Raw genomic sequence first — 17387 nt, 5'->3', positions numbered from 1 at the left:
AGTTCCGCCGGGTGACATAACGGCTTCCTATTGGGCCGCAGGGCGCGGGAGCTTTGAAAATCCGTCATAACGTGAACCCTGGATCGGCTACTGGCCCCTACTATGGAGGTATGTATCTCCAGAAGAAGGGGGTCCCCAGAGGTGAAATTAATGGGGTTCAGCTGCAGAGACCCCCTGCCTCAATCCTGTATTACAAAAATGAAAATAAAAGGAGAAAAAAACGCCATGGATTGCCTCTTTAAGCTATGGAAACAAATACAGTCGTATATGGTGTTGTGTTGGGACATACAACGTTTTAAGATCTTTAATGATAATAATGAGAAGCTATTTTGCAAATGTAGCAGGGATTTACTTTCTTACCTCTGGTTGGTGTTCATTGGAGCTCTGTGTCTTTTCTCTAAAGTGCGGCAGCCATTTTGGTATGGGCAAAGCCCTTGTGACTTGTTCAGTGCGGTGGCCATCTTGGGATGGGCAAGGCCCTTGTGACTGGTTCTGCATGTGTTGCAAAGGAAGAGGCAGCTCCTGGCTAGGAGGGGAAGGCATAGGATGCACTAGAGGCCATGTCAGGCTCTCCCAGGCACAGGCCAGCCCCACTAGGCCCCATATAGGTTCCTGAGCCACTTTTAGATTGTGAGGGTGGCCCTATAGATAGGGAAATCCCTATAGTGCTAGATCCTGCTGTTACACAGACTGTGACTGAGATCTGGAAGACCCTGCTGTGGGGCCAATTAGCCTGTCTCCCCAAGAAGTCAGCCCACCACTCACAAGCTCCAAATAGGTACAAGGGCAGCATTATAATGATTCAAGGGGTAGGGCTACTCCCAACTCTTCAAGGGCACCACCGGTGCACCAATAGTGGGAGGACATACAGGGTACTCTTGGGTGGGAGAGACTGTCACAGGGACTCCAGGGCTGCACATAGTGGGGATCACATTGCTATGTGCATGAGCAAATGTATGTGTATGTAATTAATGTTATAGTGTGTATATGTTATGCTTATGTTACTTATTGTTGGTAAAGTTATATATATATTGTTCACTCCATTGCCATGTGCGTGTTTATTGTGTAATATATCGGTTTCCTGCGAGGGATTATTCATGTTCTTAGGCAGGGCCCCTGTCAGGTGGAGGCACCACCGAACTCATTACCCCAATATCTCATTCAGCGGAGGCTCAGGATCCGTCCTAATAAACCAACAGGTGTGCGCCGGGTGCACCTTTCCCCGCCCCGTGAGAATACCCAGGAAAGGGGTGCTACATAAATAAATACCTAACTCACTATTCCAGATTCCATCCCGTTTAAGCAGAAAATACAGGACTTTCTTTATAAGATTAAACATTTGTCACAAACATTATTTTTTTATAAAAAAAAGTAGCGTTTCGAAAGGTTCCAGGAGAAAGATTGATTTTATAATGATTCCCTGGAGTATTTGTCTTTGAGGCTGGATTTGGCCATTACTTCGAATTGTTGGTCATTATTTTTTTTTTGTACAAATATTTTTAGTGAGTTTGATAGTAGGGGGGGGGGGGTACAGATCAATAAGGGGAGATAAAAAAAGGGGGGGGGGGTGTGCCATATACCGTACATGGTATATACATAAGTTTGTATTATAGATGGCAAAATCTCTAGAAAGGAAAGTAGAATGATCCAAGGCAACTTCGGATTTCTTTAGAAAGTAATCCGGATTTTCTAGGCAGATATACCTGAACCAGGAGCACCGGTCTTTGCGAGTATTTTGATTTAATTTTTTGTGGTGTGCAGCTTCTCTTGTTATATAAAATCTCTAGAAACACATATTTCGGAATTATTGATAACACCAGGAATTTATATAATTTTCTAAAAGGAGCTCTGGGAGGTTTTCAGTATTTTTCAACTATTAATCCAAGGATCCCAAATCTTATGGAAAGCAGGTACTCTGTATTTTAGGATAGCTGTGAGTTTTACCATCATCATAATTATCGTATACTCTTTTTTTTGACCATGTTTTTTTATGGAGTTTTCCGATTTTTCCAGGCTGCTGCGATTGAGCATCTCGCTGCTGTCAGAATAGGGGATACAGGTATACCCCGGTTTAAGGACACTCACTTTAAGTACACTCGCGAGTAAGGACATAGCGCCCAATAGGAAAACGGCAGCTCACGCATGCGCCTGTCAGCACGTCCTGAACAGCAATACCGTCTCCCTACCTGTACCGAAGCTGTGCGCAAGCGGAGAGACTATAGAGCCTGTTACACATGCGTTATTTACATCAGTTATGCACGTATATGATGATTGCAGTACAGTACATGCATTGATAAGTGGGGAAACGGGAGTGCTTCACTTTAAGTACATTTTCGCTTTACGTACCTGCTCCGATCCCATTGCGTACATTAATGCGGGGTATGCCTGTATACGTTTTCTGTTCAAGCGGCTTGTGTTTTCTACTGGCTTGGCCAAAATAATTATGAATGGGTCCCATGGGATAGTAATCTCCACTGTTTCCTCTATTCATTTTGTTAACATGTACCCCAAATCCACCACGTGTCTCTCATGCCACCCATCAAATTGTCCCGTTTTAAATCTTGGGTGAAGCCTGGATTATTGGCAAGGGGGATCTTGATGGGTTTCTGATGAAGCCATGTTTGGTTTTTGGAGAAGTGCCATATTTCCAGGGTGAAAGAGATTACTTCAGTTGGGGAGTTTTTGCAAAGTTTTTTTCCCCCCTCCCTTTCCATCCAAATTAGGGCTGGCATGGAACCCAGAGCTACCAGTGCAGTCTCTGTGTCTACCCAACAATATTTTTTTGGAAGGGGAATGCCAATATGTTACTTGTTTTTTTATTTCAAATATTTTTATTGGGTTTTCTCAAAAGAAAAATATCAGAATACAATAATAATCAGATTACAAGATACAATAATAATAATAATCAGATTACAAGATACAATAATAGTAGATATGTGAGTGAGACCGCAGTCACCATATGTTATTTGTATATTCAATGGTAAATGACAGGTTCTGCAAAGGGTATAATTACATACCTGACAGACTTGCAGTATATCACTGCGGGACCACTGTGTCCATTATTATAATATGTGTGACATTTGAGTGCTATATATAAGGGGTTTCTTTCTGATCAATTCTCTTGATCAACACTGATATTAAGATACAATAATAATAATAATCAGACAAATGGATATAAAAAATGACAGAATTTGAATGGGGAATAGACATTATCCATATGGCAACAGACATAGGGCCTCATGCAGTAAGCGACGATTATGTGAAATCGGCAAGCTTATCGATTAGTCATGTTATTGGCGTTTTTCCCTCTCCGTATGCAGTAAGTGCCGAATACATTCAAAATCAACCCGAAAACAAATCCGCCCACTCTCACGATGATGAGCCGATCACACACAGGTGTATCGGCGTGCGTGGCGGGGTGCTGTTAGGTTGCACAATCACAAATCTTGCTGAATCAGGCGAAACAAGCATGTTTTTGATTGCGCGCCATATTTAAAGGCAACGTGTACTGCTAATCATTCTCTGTGTTGTTGGGAGTGAGAGAGAGAGAGAGACGCACAGAGCTGGACGATTGAACATTTGCATATTGACTGAGAGACTTGTTGTGTATTGGGTGAGCTTTGTCCTTTGTTGTTTTGTTTACATCTTTGTCTTGTTTTATATGTGGAAGTGGGTCGTGTGATTGCCTGTACATTTATTGTCTGTTTTTTGTGAGTGCTGGAAGTATGCCCGCAAAGCGTGGGAAGAGTGATGCTGGTGGGAGTGGGAGTGCTACTCGTGGGAGTACGCGTCGGAGTGAACGTACTGTTCAGGGGAGTGATGTTGCTGGTGCACCGAGTGGTGTTGCTGGGAGTGGGAGTGCTGTTGCTGGGAGTGGGAGTGCTGTTGCTGGGAGTGGGAGTGCTGTTGCTGGGAGTGGGAGTGCTGTTGCTGGGAATGGGAGTGCTGTTGCTGGGAGTGGGAGTGCTGTTGCTGGGAGTGGGAGTGCTGTTGCTGGGAGTGGGAGTGCTGTTGCTGGGAGTGGGAGTGCTGGTGCTAGGAGTGTGAGTGCTGGTGCTAGGAGTGTGAGTGCTGGTGCTAGGAGTGGGAGTGCTGGTGCTAGGAGTGTGAGTGCTGGTGCTAGGAGTGTGAGTGCTGGTGCTAGGAGTGGGAGTGCTGGTGCTGGGAGTGCTGCTGGTGGCGCAGTTGCTGATGGGGTGGATGGTGGTGGCGTGCTTGCTGGTGGCCAGCTTTTGGAGGCTCTTCCATTGGAAGAAGGAGAGTCCAGTCAGCACCAGCCAAGCTCTGACCCTAAACCTGCTCGGAAAAAACGTGTGGAGAAGCCACGTAATCCTCGCTTCAATGACCAGGAAAATAGGGCTCTTGTCACTGGCATTCTGGAGCACTATGACAGTATATATGGACATTTAGTAGGTAAGTGTAACTTTACATTTATTATTCAAATACATGTGATCCTAGGTCATCTGAGTTTTGTTCATATGCAAATATGGGTACACAATATCTTTCTATGTTCATTAGTGTGGAAACACAGCTTTTTATCATGCCTTACAAGGACAAATAAACACAGGCGGTCAATTTGCCAGAACTGCATACAATATGAATGCAACCTTGCTTACATGTATAGGTTTAGTAGTGAATGCTCATGTGCTGCACATATTACACATAAAACAGCATGTTTGCTATCACTTGGAACAGCTAGCAGTGTAGGAAACTGGTGCTTATATTATTATTCATTTACCTCATATCTTTTATATGTTTTTCAAGGGCGGACAAGTGCAGCAAGCAAAAAAGAAATGTGGGACACAATAGTCATTGGTGTCAATGCCTGTGGGAATAGTGTCAGGGACAAGTATCATTGTCGGAAAAGATTTGATGATATTAGGTCCAAATTGAAAAAGAAAATACAAGACCAACGCGTGCATGCTACTGGCACTGGAGGTGGGCCCACACCACAACGTCTCATATTGACTCCATTGGAGGAGCTGCTTCGGCCAAAATTACTTACCGTCGTCGTGGAAGGCTTGGCTGGTGACCGTGACATTGGAATTTATCCGTCACAATTTCCAGCAGGTGATAAATATTACTGTACTAGGCGTGTCGTTGCTTACAGTTATTTTGCATATTTACACTGCTTTTTATACTGTCTTCACAATATAAGCATACCTGCATCTATATATGTATATGTCTGATTCTGTATATATATATCTCAAAATAGACATATATGTAGTAGTCCTACTAAAAGCAGTAACTAATATAGCACGTGCCATTGCGTGCTCATTTACATGTGAATTCCCAAAATGCATAGCTGCAGTGGAAGCAATTGATGGTGGGCGAAGATGGGGAACAACAGGGTAGTACACGTGTAACACATGTTCATGAGAAATTATTAGTAGCTACAGGTACAGAACAGAAATATGTAGAATATTATTGTGTATTTTATTGATTTTACTCCGACAAACATGACATTACTGCCTATTTTAAGCATGCATCAAAGAAATTGCATGTAACGGCCTACAAACATCACTGGCACTAACACATCTATAGTTGCTTATGAAAAGGTCCATTTTTGCTTTATGTCATATACAGACAGCATAATGAGGCACACGTATCATATGTTATGTCATTGTTTTCATAACTTAAACACTGCAGATGACTACTTAGCTCATCTACCATTGTGTTAAAGCAGCTGCAATTAATATCTCATCACAGCATACACTTCAACAGAGGGGGTGGGGTTCAGCACACACACTAATTACAGCCTCATTTCACGGTCAACTTAGTTCACACCATTTGCACCTGTTTCAAGTCATTGAAAGGTGTGGCTGATTAGGCTTTTTGGGGAAGGGAATACCTTTCTTACAACCTGAATAGCACAACTGAAGTTAATCACACTCATTTGAAAGCTTAACTCTAGCTACTAAATGCCCCAACAACTCATTACTTATCAAAGCGTACGTCACACATTAGTTCACTCATATCTATAGTTGAACTACTATGAAAGACACATTATCACACACTGCATGTGTTGTCTTGTTGAGTCACAGCCACATTCAGGTGTGCCACATCTTCGATTAATGTACCACACATATCCTCTACCAAAAACAACACTTTTTGCAATATGACCACCTTCATGATAACCATTGTGAATGGTCATCTCATGATAGTTATGTACATTATGATACTGATATCACTACACAACATATGATTTTTATGTACTCATTTAATCTATTTATCCTCACGCATTACTGCAGAAACATAGTATGTTGTATGTTAGGGAACTCAAAAATTCTAAGTACACAGGCATGTACAGTGTTATTACAACTATTTATGTTCACTTTCACACACATTTTCGGTTAAGGAACTGATGTTGTTAGTTAATCATAAATACAGAACATACAATAAGTGTTTGTTCAATATTTACACATGTAAATGTAAAACTTATGTTATTGTTATATATAGTTGCCCCTGGAGGACATGTGTCACCTGAGATGGAACAAGTGTCTTCACCTGGGTCAGCCAGCTCAACACTACTAGAAGGTGAGTGTATCATTTGCTGGCCATATAATATGTGCTCTTCTATATGTTATGTTGTCATGTGCATTATTTGTTTTGCACATCTTCTTTAAATAGGATTACTTAGTGTCAGTGAAAATTAAGTGTAAGGCAACATGTATTGTGTTAGTGATGTTAATTATCATGTAGGACTTCTGAGTTTAGAGCAACTTTTCATTCATTCATATTTCATACTGAGTCCAAACATTATTCGTAAGTCAAGGTAGTTTTTAATGAGGTTATAAAACGTATGCTAACATGTTAGGTGTTACTTAGGACACAGTACAATTACATAGTAACACAGCATACATTAACATGCCATTTAATAATGTGTACATTTCTTTTTAGAACATCATGGTGATGAGGATGATGAGTATGATGAGGATGACGCCACAGAAGAGACTGAAATACAATCATGTGACCATGAAGAGGTGCCAATAGAAACTGTTGTACCGCCAAATCGTCCATCAACTTCCACATACGATGCAATTGTAGCTTCAGAGGGAAAAATAGTGGACGCAGAAAATCGTCGCCATTCAGACATGATGACAGTGCTGGAAAGGATGATTGGACTGCAGGAAGAAACAGTATCACAATTGGCACATCTCCACAGAGTCTTCATTGAAGTGCCTAAACAGTTGCAAAAAATCAACACCTCATTCGAAGCATTAGTTGTTCAGCAAACACAAGCTAATTACTGGAGAATGACTAATGTACCACAATTCAACACCTCCCAGCCAGGATCTGTTCATGCAGGTCAGTTTTCACCACATTCATCTGAGATTCATTCACCAGGCCCAAATGTTACCGGTCAAGTAGCAGACATTGCTGTGCAGGTTCCTGATGACATCCTACCGCTGCCATCTCTACAAATTCAGCAGCAGACACCTACAAAGGAGGCGACAAAAACAAAACAAGACACACATGAAACAGACCAACCATCACTTGTGCAGTGTCTACCAACTTGCTCACATGTGTCACTGGGCACAAGCCCTGTCCGTGAACAGTCACTACCCAAAAGCCCTGTAGGTGAGTCGCTGCCCAAAAGCCCTGTAGGTGAATCGCTGCCCAAAAGCCCTGTAGGTGAATCACTGCCCACAAGCCCTGTAGGTGAGTCACTGGCCACAAGCCCTGTAGGTGAATCACTGCCCACAAGCCCTGTAGGTGAGTCACTGGCCACAAGCCCTGTAGGTGAGTCACTGGCCACAAGCCCCGTAGGTGAACAGTCACTGGCCACAAGCCCTGCCCGTGAAGTGCCAGAGGCCACTCAAAGTGGCTCTGTTGTGCCTAAAGTTGGTGGCAAAAGAAAAAGGAAAATTCAAGAGACAACAAGCAGGCCTGTTACTCGCTCGCAAAAGGAACAAAAAAAATAAATGTTATAATTCAGAAAATATGTGTTTGGCCTTGTTTTGTTGACTTCAGATTATCTAATTACTATTGTATGTATGCTGAAGACTGTGTTGTTTCCAAACTTTCAACTATGTTCTTGTACACGTGAAGTTTTGGAAATGTTAACACTCATAATTAATTGTGTTATAAATATTTATGTTGTAATCGTCTGTTCAGTAATGGTCCACCAGGAGCCAGTTGCTAAGTTTAGAGAAGCTGCCATTGACTTTGCAGCAAAACATTGCATTTGGGTGTGTTAATTGATGTAAGAATTGCATATGCATATTAGTCACATGCAATTATTAAAACACCTAAGTAAGTGCAAACATCTTTCTTGTACGTGTACAGCAGGATTATGTGTAAATTATTACTTACCTTTGCCTTGCTTGGCCATTGTAATTTTGTCCTTTAATCAGTTGTGTGTTCGTTTCTATAACATCTCAGAATGTATAATAATATATATACACACACACACACACACACACTGAGTGTGAGTGTGAGTGTGAGTGTGAGTGTGTGTGTGTATATATATATATATATATGTATATATGTGTATATATATATGTATATATGTGTGTATATATATATATATATGTATATATGTGTGTATATATATGTATATATGTGTATATATGTGTATATATATATATATATATATATATATATATATATATATATATATATATATATATATATATATATATATATATATATATATAGTACTATATAAACTGGTATACACAAACTAATACACTTCATGCTTCCTTGTGAAAGCACACTATTTTAATAATACAGGCCTAATGTTTGAGAAATATCCTAAGTATGAGACTCTAACAGTATTGTGCTTAAACAAATGTTTATTACTTCATTCAATCATGTTTCTCACCATTTAAATAGGTTTCATACAAGGTATACTTAATGCCATCAATGTTGTGTGTACTCCTGCAATATAAAAAAAAAAAAAATATTATATATAAATATATATATATTTTTATAAGAGATATATTTATATATATATATATATATATATATATATATATATATATATATATATATATATATACACACGTATTTAAACTCATGCAGACAGGGAGTTAACCAGACTTTCACATACACACAGAAATGTAAGCGGGGAAAAAACATTTCTTTTTGCAGGTGTGTTTTTACTGATATGCCTGGCTAAGAAATATTTTCACACACTGGTCTTTGTTAGTTTTCAAAAAAACACTATGTGAACGCATTCACAGTCTAGGGATGTTTTTCACAAACGAGATAAAAGAAGGAGAAATGTTTCTCCCACAGTCCCATATCACGAACCACAACTGTTAACCCAATTAGACAAACAAATCCAATTGGCGTTTGAAATAAGGAGTCAAAGTAGTTACTTTTGTTGACCTTGACAAGGAAAAACAGGAGTTTGTTAGCCATTCAGCACATTCATTTTGATGAGCAAATAACACAGACCTGCACACAGCTTTTGTGCTACTCAGACATGGCTGATGAATTCGTTAACAATATTAATCCCCTTTTAGGGTATAAGTACATGATCTGTGAAGCCATCTTGAACAGTCGCGGACAGAAAGCAAGCACACGCCAAATCGATGATTTCATTCGAGCAAAATATCCTTATTACCAAGACCGTAAGCATGCACGGAATTTTAATTCCTCAATAAGATTCACTTTATCAAGTAATGACTTTTTTGAACGTGACCAGGATAAGCTACAACACACCTATGGTTTCTGGAAGATTGCCCCGGAAAAACAATTTATCCTGAAAGACGGCACTTATATTGTCGTGAAAGGCATATTTATTCCTAATGGCAATAGCAATGTATCCGCTACTACTGATCCGTTTGAATCGATACGTGCTGCAATATCTGCAGCCTCCATTCCTGAAACCCACATTGTACAAGAACAAAAGTACTATGATTATGTACCAAGCCTTTCAGCTGAAATTGCATTGGAATGGGAACCGGAAGAAATGAACCTACCTCCCGACCAATTATTTGAAGAAAGCAGTGGCGATTCCTATGAGCGCATCCTGGAGGAGATATGTGCCATACTGGATTCAGCGGTTGGGTTAAGCGTGGATGAAAATGGCTTGCATTTCTGGAGCGACCAGTTGCAGCCAGGCGAAGAGTTAATTCTAGAAGAATGGTAAATATAACAATCGTTATGCTTGACTCTGCGTTTAAATTTTTTTTTTTTTTGTAACCACCATTTTCACTTTCAATGCGTGGATACAGCGTAACATTGCAGACTGCATAACATGTAGCGATCACAAACAAATTGTTTCCTAATACAATATAGTAGGACCTGAAAGAGTAGTACACATTGCTGACGGAATAAATATACGTACTTTCCTATCCCTTTAAACATATTAGCAACATTTTACCATTACTCTAACACATACCTGTTTTGTTATCATGCAACATCTACAACATTGAAAACCGGGTCCACCACGTATGACGTGGGACCCTTGTCATGGGCCAAGGCGTCCTTAAAAAGGATTAGTGATGTAAGTCCCGCCCCCAAGCGACGTGCGCGCCTCAAAGCCTATTGGCTGTCATGTTTTGTTATAGTAACGGTAACTGCAGTGTGTGATGCGTGCGGCTCAGTGTTTGTAGGCGTACCCTGGGCGTTAGCCGAATGTTAATTGAGTGGGAGGAGTGTTAGCGTGCGTTTCACGCTGGCTTAACATGACGTCACACGTATTGCATTTGCGCATTGTGTTATCGGCCGTGCTTTCTGTTCAAACACGTCTGTTTAAAAAGAATACAGATGTACTCGTTTAGAACGAATGTAGTTTCGTCTTCATTGTATTTGAAATAAAGATGTTATGTTTACTGGTATTTTCAACATGTATTGAACGCACAACGTACGCTTTGTTTTGCGCATGCGCTAACAGTTAGTGGAGCCAAGCGTGAAGTGCGTGCGCACACAAAGATGTGCGCGCACATCTTTCAGTATACAGGCAACGTTCACTTCTTATACATAGTTATGCCTGCTACAAATTTAAAGAAACATTACATACTGATGAACAGTTTTACTTCTAACATATAAGTGAGTGACGTGTGTATCTACACAATCATATAGAGCTGCGTAACGCGTTGTCACGGATGCATATCTAGTAAGGTGCCATCTTTGACCATCATGTGTTTGCTGTATTTCAGAGATGTCGGGGAAGATACAATCGGATCAATGTATGATTTCAGAAGAGTCTACCTTTATATGAGATGATTGTGAGGAGGAGCCACCGACTACTATACTACATATGGAACTAATTTTATATTGCTTGCAGCGCTTATTAACAAACAATTAAAAATGTGATACCCTTATGCCTATATTGCATAAGCACTTAATTAACATAATGATGTTGCAAAAGAGTGCCTCATGAATTTTTATTGAGTGTTCTTTAATGACTACTAACATTTTATGACATGGTGTGTTTTATATATAACAACCATTCCCACTCTGCTAACACATTTGTGTATTCTAATATGTAATGGAACGTATGACTGTCGAAACTATGTAACAATAATAATAATAATATGAGCATGTTCATGTATAGGGCTGCTAGTTGTACGCAGCGATTTACAGACACATGTTTCAGCCTGAGGTCCCTGGCCCGTGGAACGTACAAATGTTTTTTTGCCGCATGAGGCACAGGGAGATAAAGTGACTTGGCCAAGGTCACAAGGAGCCCACACCGGGAATTGAACCAGACTCCCCTGCTTCAAACTATCAGTGCCAGTGTGTGTCTTTACTCAGTGAGCCACTCCTTCTCCCAATGTAAAGGACACTTACAACCAAGTAGCCATTTATTTTTAAAATCTCTTGTTACATGGGTATGTAGATAAAATGGTTTGGGACTGTAGCAAATAATGTTACTGGCCAGATGTTATGGTCCCCTCCAATGCATGATGTTCTGAATATGACATCACCATCATGTTATGAAGTACGTTTCTGTGTATATTTCATTAACCTAACTAACTATAGTTTACTGTGTTTATTAATCGTTTAGAAATACATAGTATAGTCAATATGATGATATAAGCTACCATAATAAAGCTGGTGTTATCATTTGTCGGTGTTATACATGGATCCTACACCAATTGATAGAGACACAAACAGTTGTCTTAAAAAGTGTGTCTATGCTAGTGATGAATGTGCTCCCGTAAGTAAACAAATAAGTACAGTTATCCCCTTTTCTCCAACCACCTCTATATTACATTAATGGAAATTATAAGGAAACATACATAAAATGTGATGAAATGTGAGTAATCATTTTGTAATACAATGCACATGAAAGCTCAAGAGTAGCTAAATGCATATACATGATACAGAAAGTACATATATGTAACATTTGTGTTTAAACCAATATGTTGGGTTTTTAGTTCCAATAATTATAGGAAGATTGAGGTAGCCACATCTTATGAGAGATGTCAGCAAATATACATACCATGATCAGTCATACTGGAGATATACCTATAATGCAAAGGAACAATATATAAATTGCAAACATTGACATGCCATCTTCAGTACCGTAAACAACACAGCAAAGTGTGTATTTGGTGTTAAATGTACAACACCATGTATATTTCATGACATTCAAAATGTAAATCAGCCTGGTGTACACATCATATGGATGTACATGTTACACTGCACCAATAACATTGTATGTAAGCATACTAGAAGCATGAATGATTATGGGCATAATATGTGTTTTGTCTTAGCATAAGGAATAACACAATGCTAAAATATTATTGCTTTGTTACCCAAGTTGTATTCACATACACACAACTAAAGTACAATTGAAGAGGGATTATATAACCTGTGCAACAATAACATACCGGTGCCACATCCCTTTGTGCACACAGCAGAGAAAAGAAAGGTGTGCAACCCATATTCATCTGTGTCCTAACAGAAGGTTATATAAAGAAACATTATTGTTAATATAACATAATTAAACTATAAAAGTAGTACTAGGAACATATGAGTTTGTACTTACAAGAAAAAAATGAATTGATGAGATTCTGTCGTGTCTGGCCACCACTGGCTGTTTGTTCATTTTCAGCAGCTACATGGGTGGGATGCTCGTCTACCAAAGCCTCAGCTAGGTCTGACTGTACATTGTGCCTGAGTGCAACATTGTGCAAAATGCAACAGGCAAGGATAATATCAGACACTTTTTGAGGCTTGTATAGAAGAGCCCCACCAGTTCTGTCCAGACACCTAAACCTGGTCTTGAGTAGGCCAAATGTCCTCTCTATAACAGATCTTGTAGATATATGGGCTGCATTGTACCTGTCCTCTGCTTCAGTTTGAGGGTTTAGCACCGGAGTCAAGAGCCACGGCCTAATTCCGTATCCTGAGTCACCTATAATGAATGGAGCACACATAAGCTGACATTAGTGATCAAATTGTACAATGCCAACATTCCTAAATCAACATGTGTTTTGTGTTAGAACATGTAAATATGTACTCACCCAGCAGCCAACCAGGTTCAAAATGTCCCTCTTCGAACGCATGGAAGACTGAAGAGTTCCTCAGGATAGAGGAATCGTGACTGGAACCAGGGAACTTGGGTACCACATGCATTATCCTCATCGTGGCATCACATACCACCTGTACATTGAGTGAATGGTAGTGCTTCCGATTGCGGTACACATGCTCACTCTGACTAGGTGCAATCAAAGCAACATGTGTGCAATCGATTGCACCCAGCACAGATGGTATCCCTGCTATATTATAAAAGCCAGTCCTGACTTCCAGCCACTCTGTCGCCTCTGTAGGAAAATGAATATAATTCCTAGCGCGTCTATTGAGTGCATAGAGAAACTGGGTCAAGGCCCGCGAGAATGTAGATTGCGAGACCCCGCCCACTATGCCCACAGTTGTCTGGTATGACGCGGAAGCAAGATAATGTAATGAGCACAGCATTTTAACAAGCCCAGGGACTGCACGACCTCTGGCTGTGAAAAAATCTAAATCCCCCCTTATCTCCTCATAAAGAGCTAAGATTGCTGCTGAACTCAAACGATAGCGACTTACAATCTCCTCCTCACTCATCCCATCTAACAGGGTTCTCTCCCTGTACAGACGCGGACGAGGCACAAGTTGTCTCCTCTGTCTTCTCCTCTGATCTCCTGTCCCTCTACCTGTCCCTCGGCCTGTCCCTCTCCCTGTCCCTGTCGTATCCGCGTCACTGTCACTGTCCCTCGGTGTGTCCCTACCTTGCCCTATATGATTCTCTTGATCATCAAGCATGTCATAGAAAAGAATGTTCCTGCGTCTCCTAAACATTCGCAACATTTTGAAATGAGTAGCTGTGAATGAGCAGGTAATGTGCGTCCTTTAAATAGGTATGTGATGATGTCAGGTGACATAGTAAAATGCAAGGTGTTACATTAACATAATAAAGTACTTCTGTGGCAAGCTGTGTGCACTTGTTGTTCTAAGTATTTGTTGTGTGTATTCTGCAGGGAATGATGATATTTGGCAATGATGTGACGTGAAGCTTTGTACAAAGATTGCTTGCAAATAAATAGTTGCATGTGCAATGCATGTAACACTTGTGAACGCAAGAGTCAGTCATGTAATGAGACAAAAAGGCTGAGATTGACGTGGGAAAAGTTTTGTGTAACATGTGTAATTATCCATGTTATTGTGACATGTTGGCAACAATGAATAGTCGTGTGCATATGCATGCATTTGTGTAAGGAGGATAGTTGGTATAGAATGAGTTTACAAGGTGTCCCAATGATGAATTACTGTACATGTGTGTATAAGTTAGGTTGAAGTGCTTGTAATGCAACGGTTACAATGTAAACATGCAATGTGATTGAGCGTCCAATAAGTGACGTCATGAAAATAGGGAGGACCCAAAAGTATATGTAAACATGAGAATACAGATGTACATGAACGTTTAAAGATGCATGTCACATTACAAGCATTGTGTAATGTAAAGGAAGATGAATATACTGTGTATGTGTGACATGTGTGACATGTGTGACATCATGTAAATAATTGTCGCTGAGTTGAGTAAAATGTGTGATATGATGTGAGGTTCTCCTTTAAGAGTGTAGTATAGTATTTTCCCTTGCCACATCATCACATGATGAGTAATGTGACCCGCAAATGCTGAAAACATGTAAAAGTCGAATGTTATGCAAATAAGACACGTCAGCTGTGACACAATGCAGGGAATGCCCCCACACTGTAATGCAAATCCCCCTTGTATTGTGAGCAATGAAACGTAAACAGTACTATACTGTTATACGTCCCCGCTCCATTGACTTCCATTGATGTACAGAAGATTTTTTTTTTCTAAGTGCCGTTCCGGCAGCCTTAGCGATCGTTCTCCCGTCCAAAATGCCAACTTTAGTTGGCGGGAGAAATCGGCCATAACATCTCAATTTCGTAGTGCCGATCAGCCCCGATAAGCTGTTTTTTTTTGTTGAATCCAGCCGATTTAAAAAAGTGGCGATCAGTGTCGAAAACAGGCTTATCGGCAGGCGACTGGCCATAACCAAATTATCGGCTCCGAAACCTGGCGATATGAAGCACTTATCGGCGCTTACTGAATCTCAAACCCAATTTTGGCTATAACATGGCCATATTTCCCTTATCAACGCTTACTGCATGAGGCCCTTAGTCAATTAAAGTATACCTTTGTATGTATACCTGAGTAGTTTGGATAGACCATGGGCCCACCCGCACTACATCTGAGTGTAGGTTGTATTCATGGTAAACCGACCAATGCAAAATATATATATATATATATATATATATATATATATATATATATATATATATATATATATATATATTTATGAGTAACAGGGAGGGAAGGGGAGGGGGGGGGAATATATTTGGGGGGTTTTTGGTTCGGATTCTGGGATTATTATAATGAAATTATTGCATGCTCTGAGGAGCTGTTCTAGCAGGCGGCCATCTTCCTCTGCAGCTCACTAGCGACCCCTGTTGGCCATTATTTTATATGGCAAAGCAATCTGGGGTTATTTATGAATGGAAACGTTTTGAACATGCTACATTTACATTGATTTTAATTGCTTGTGCCTGATTTGTGTTATTTGTGCCCCACTGAATAGATTCTTAGGCCCCTTATTCTGCAAGGTGTGACAGTGCAGATGACGTGCTATCACATGAAAAGTACCATTAACTTTAATGAGCACGTCATCTGCGCTATCACATTTTGCAGAATAAGGGCCCTTATGTTTAACACAAACATACTTTATAAATAAAGGCAAGGCATTACAGGCAAATATTCCAGGAGATATGTTTCCCTCAGGTGCAAAACTGGAGCAAAAAAAAATACATGTTTATCAAATAAGAAATTAAAGCAAATGGACGTTTTTCTTTGATAAACCAAGTGCTGTATCTCTACACCAATATTGTACCAGTTATTCAGCCAAGAGGCTTTTTTAAAAGGACCACCAAGGCCGCCGACAGGGCGGAAGAGCCGGGACCGGCTGGAATCCGGGCAAAGTCAGGCTCAACTTCTATGTTCGGCTGCTGGAACCCCCCCTCCCCCCCCCCCCCCCCCCCCCCCCGCAACCGTCGGGCCCTGGCTCTCCCCAGCTCTTGTGGGGCTCCTGCCTCCTGGATTTCCGGCCGGGCCCAGCTTCCGTCACGCACTGGCAAGAGAGAGAGACTCGGCGTGGGACAGAGGCCCGCAGGAACAGGGGAGAGCCTGTGGCCGGCAGCCTCAGACCACCAGCAAGGAATGTGTGTGTTGCATTTTGTGTGTGTGTGTGTTGCATTTTATGTGTGTGTTGCATTTTGTGTGTATATGTGTGTTTCAATTTGAGTGTGCGTGGGAGGGGGGTAATTATTATCAGGGGATTGTGTGGATATTATGGGAGTTGGATTGTATGGGTATCGGGATGGGGAGTGTGTGGCCAGTGGGGCGGGGGGTGGAATGAGTGTATGATAGGGGGGTAATTAAGTGATAGTGGAGGAGGGAGAGTGAAAGTAATACATGGGGATAGGGGGTATACTAGAGGAGGTCTCTCACGAGGTTGTGAAAGGTTGGAGGGCTCGCAACCGACACGTGGGGGGGGGGGGGGGGAGGCAGTCAAAACTCTAGTCCTGGGCCCCAGGAAATCTGTCAATGCCCTGATGACCACTGATGACCCATGATCATATATAAATAATTTCAGTGCTACGAGTTAAAGTTCCAGTGCTCCACTGTGTGCTACATACTGCAAAACCTCTAGCACTTAACATAGACTGAGCAAACCTTCAGTAGCTCCTACTGCTTCTGGTCAGGTTCATAGTACAGGAAACCAAACTATTAAAAGCTTTGATTTGACTTTATTGCTTGTCCTAGAAACCTGTCCGTTCCTTAAACCCCAGCAGAGAACCACAGCATGGAGTTTCCTATTTCTGTTTTCCAGACTGTAATGGCTTTTTTATTAGAC

This window comes from Ascaphus truei, chromosome 13, assembly GCF_040206685.1.
Source record: "Ascaphus truei isolate aAscTru1 chromosome 13, aAscTru1.hap1, whole genome shotgun sequence".
NCBI classification, from domain to species: domain Eukaryota; kingdom Metazoa; phylum Chordata; class Amphibia; order Anura; family Ascaphidae; genus Ascaphus; species Ascaphus truei.
Note: the sequence above shows the minus strand (reverse complement) of the source record.